Genomic DNA, 4,508 nt, shown 5'->3' on the forward strand with positions numbered 1-4,508 from the left:
TAAGCAAAAAAAAAAAAGCTGGAAGTGGCTCAAGTGGTAGAGCGCTAGCCTTGAGCTGAAGAGCTGAGGGACAGCGCCCAGGCCCAGAGTTCAGGCCCACGACCGGACCCCCCCCCCAAAAAAAGGTACTTCTTATATGGGATTTTAGAAACCAAAAACTTCCCCACTATGCAAAGCCTTAACCATTAGCAACTCTTTTTCTTGTGGGAGGTTTTTATGCAAACACTCCCTTGAGAATACAAGTTTCTGCTCACAAGAGGAGGACAGGAAGTCAAAGATATCTTAGGTATTAATGCAAGCTGCTAATTTTCAGCTTCCTTAGGCAAATTTGTACTCTGTGCCTGTGTTGTTACTGTACGTCTGTTCTCAACCTAATATTTGCTTGTTATGGCTGCTGTCTTCCTCTGGGACCATTAGCACATCCAAACAATGTTTCTTGAGGTTGAGAAAGTAAAAAAAACACGTGTTCTTAGCCGCAAGCATAGTATACTACTACTAATGTGTTGGTCCCCAAAGCCCAAAAGTCAGCTAAAGAACTCCTGTTATGTAAGTCTGTGCAGTTATTGGGGATGTTCATTTCAAATAGTACTTACCAGATTCTAAAATGTTCTACTATGTACTGCTTGCTCATGAAGCTTGCCAAATGAGGAAGACATTCATTCACTTACTCATTCAACAGATTATTGCCCGGATTGTGGATCAAGGCCCTGAGTTCAAAGGCCCTGAGTTTAATCCCCAGCACTAAAAGAGAAAGAGTTTATCACCTGAGCCACTTACAGTTGGGTGGGAAACACCTAAGTTGATTAATTTCATATATATATGAAATCTGTAAAGATTAAAAAAAAAAGGAAACAGAAAAAAAGCACCTGGTACTAAGGTAATATATATAACAGGTCAGATGAGTGATAGGACAGGTAATCTCAAAGAGAACAGAAGGAACTAACCCGATTTTTTTGGGGGGGGAGGGGTTTGAAAATGGGGAACATAAAAAAGGGAGAAGTATTTCTGTGGAAAGCCTTATTTGGTAAGAACCAATCCAATTCTAGGAATTGGACAAATTCCTCAGTGTGGGTGTTTGTCCTTAGAGGGAGGGGAAGGGAGAGCATAGATGGCACTGGATGTGATATAGACAAAAAGTCAGTGGGGTACGGTATTTTCACAATTAAAAAAAAATCAGTGCGGCTCAGGGAGAGCTGGATTTTGTGGGCCTTGTTAGCCAAGTTTCCTGCCTGTGGAACATGCAGAAAGCAGCTAGAATTAGGAACCAGAATTTAGGAAAGAGCCCCTTGAAGGGGGCTGGCAATGCTCCAGGCAAAGCAGTCTTGCTGGGGTCAAAGGGAGCTTCACATGCCCTAGTGTTAAACTCTGTAAGTGAATGCCTATAGAAACCAACAAGGGTTCATCTTAGAGCAGGCATTTTGAGGTTTGTCCATTTTATTTATGGAATTATTATACATTATGAATTATAAGAAACACCTTTCCTTTTCTTTTGGTGGTACTCAGGTTTGAATTTTGTCCTCAGGTTTGAGTTGGAAGCCTCATTTTTCGCTAGTTTTTGAGATTGAGCTAGCTTCGTGCCTAGATGTTCAGATGAGAGTCATTTATGTTAGACCTCTAATTGCTGGGATGAATGGCAAGCTATCATATCTGGATCTTCATTGAGAAGGTGTCTTGAAATATTTTCTTTTGCTGCCCAAGATGGCCACAAACCAAGATCTCAACAATCTCAGCCTCCCAAGTAGCTAAGATTGCAGATGAAGCCAGCGATGCCTGATTAGAACATAATTTTAAGAAATAAAACTCTGATATCAACAAGCTGACGATTTTTTTTTGGCCAGTCCTTGGGCTTGAACTCAGGGCCTGGGCAATGACCCTGAGCTTCTTTTTGCTCAAGGCTAGCATTCTACCACTTGAGCCACAACACCACTTATGGCTTTTTCTGTTTGTGCGGTGCTGAAGACCAACCCAGGGTTTCATGCATGCTAGGCAAGCACTCTACCACTAAGCCACATTCCCAGCCCCCAAACAAAATTTTTATTTTTATTTTTTGGGGGGAGGGTCTAGTCGTGGGGCCTGAACTCTGGGCCTGGGCACTGTCTCTCAGCTCTTCAGTTCAAGGCTAGCGCTCTACCACTTGAGCCACAGCACCACTTCCTGCATTTTTTCTTTTTGCTTATGTGGTGCTAAGGAATCGAACCCAGGGCCTCATGCATGCAAGGCAAGCGCTCTACCACTGAGCCACCTTCCCAGGCTCCCAAACAAAATTTTTAAAGTTGACAAGCCAGGCATGTTGAAATGTGTGTGTAGTCTCTAATACTAGGAATCAGTAGGTGAGAGGACCAATCTTGAGACTAATAGTTTGAGACCACCCAGGGCAACATGAGACCCATCTCAAATAATAATCCTAACAATAAAGCCTGAAGGGTACATCCCAGCATTGAACATTTTAGGTGCACACAACCTAACCAATGCTTAAGCCATCTTAATCTACTTAGATCCCTTTTCCTACCCATTCTGCAAGCTTGTCAGAATGCTCATTCTTCACAGCCAGGTGTGGTTATTCTCACCTGTAATCCCAGTTACTTGAAAGCAGAGACCCAGCAAATCAGAGTTCCAGGCCAGCTGGAACAAAATGTTAACAAGACCTCCATCTCAGTAATAAGGGCCACTAGGTGACATCCTGCAATCTCTAAGAGAGCCAAAACACAAAACAAGCCTGTAATCCTAGCTGAGAACCGAGAATCACTCTTCAAAGCCAGTCCAGGCTAGAAAGTCTGTGAGACCCTGAAATCCGATTAACCATCAGAAAACGAAAAGTATCACTGTGGCTCAAAGTGGTAGAATGCTAGCCTTGAGCAAAAAGCTCAAAGACACCTCCTAGGTCCAGAGTTTGAGCCCTACAACTGACAAGAAAAACAATAATAATTTTTTTAAAAATGGCACCTACCTATTCAGAAGGCTGAGAGTCATTTATGGTTCAAAGCCAGCCTAGGCAGGAAAGTCTATAAGACTAATCTTCAAATTAATCACCATAAAAGCAAAAGTGGATATATGGTTCAAGTGGTAGAGTGGTAGCCTTGAGAGAAAAAGCTAAGGGACAGCCAGGCACTGACTTCAAGCCCCAGTACCAGCACACACACACACACACACACACACACACGCTCAGTTTTTAGGGAAAAGATAGACCTGTTGTGTATATGAGAATAACAATAGATCATTTTCCTTTGGTTTGGAGGTTCACAGGCATTAGGAATGAAGAGTAGCTGAGATCTGGGTTATAAAAGATACAGCTCGGGGCTGGGAAGGTGGCTCAGTGGTATAGTGCTTGCCTAGCATGCATTAGGCCCTGGGTTTGATTCCTTACCACCACATAAGCAGAAAAAGTCAGAAGTGGTGCTGTGGCTCAAGTGGTAGAGCACTAGCCTTGAGCTGAAGAGATGAGGGACAGGACCCAGCCCAGAGTTCAGGCCCCACAACCAACAAAAAAAAAAAAAAAGATGAAGCTCTAGAGGACCAGTTCCTCTGGGATGGGACATGATTCCAGCCCCCTACCCTCTCCACATACACACTTGGCCTCTTTGCAAATAGTATGTAGACTTGAACTGAAGAGAACCTGACACCATGCAAATTTCTTAACACCCTTGAGTTGCCAAAGACAAATCGTTGCCTCTCACTTCCTTCTACCGGATAGCATTCTAACCATGTGAAATAGATCTCTCAACTTCTCTGAAGTGGAAATAAGAATGGTCAATAGACACGTGAAGAAATGGTCAACCTCTCTAGCCATAAAAAAATGCAAATCAGCCGGGCGCTGATGGCTCACACCTGTAATCCTAGCTACTCAGGAGGCTGAGATCTGAGGATCTTGGTTCAAAGCCAGCCTGGGAAGAAAGTTCATGGGACTCTTATCTCCAATAAGCCACCAGAAAACCAGAAGTGGCGCTGCGGCTCAAGTGGTAGAATGCTAGCCTTGAGCTGAAGAGCTGAGGGACAGCGCCCAGGCCCAGAGTTCAAGCCCCATGACCATCAACAACAACAACAAAAATGCAAATCAAAACAACATTGAGATTCTCCTCACCCCAGTTAGAATGGCTATAATCAAGAACTCTAATAACAACAGATGCTGGAGGGGGTATGGAAAGAAGGGAACCTTACTGCATTGTTGGTGAGAGCATAAACTTTTTCAACCACTTTGGAAAGCAGTATGGAGGTTCCTCAAAAGAATCCACATAGAGCTCCCCTATGACTCAGCAATCCCACTTTTGGGCATTTACCCAAATGTTCACAAACAAGACCATACTAAAGCTACCAGCACAACTATGTTTATTGCAGCCTGACTTACCATAGCTAAGATATGGAACCACCCCAGATGCACCTCAGTAGATGAATGGATCAAGAAAATGTGGTATCTATACACAATGGAATTCTATGCCTCCATCAGAAAGAATGACATTGCCCCATTTGTTAGGAAATGGAAAGACTTGGAAAAAATTATATTAAGTGAAGTA

The sequence above is a fragment of the Dipodomys ordii genome, unplaced genomic scaffold, assembly GCF_000151885.1.
Source record: "Dipodomys ordii isolate 6190 unplaced genomic scaffold, Dord_2.0 Scaffold106, whole genome shotgun sequence".
Taxonomy (NCBI): Eukaryota; Metazoa; Chordata; class Mammalia; order Rodentia; family Heteromyidae; genus Dipodomys; species Dipodomys ordii.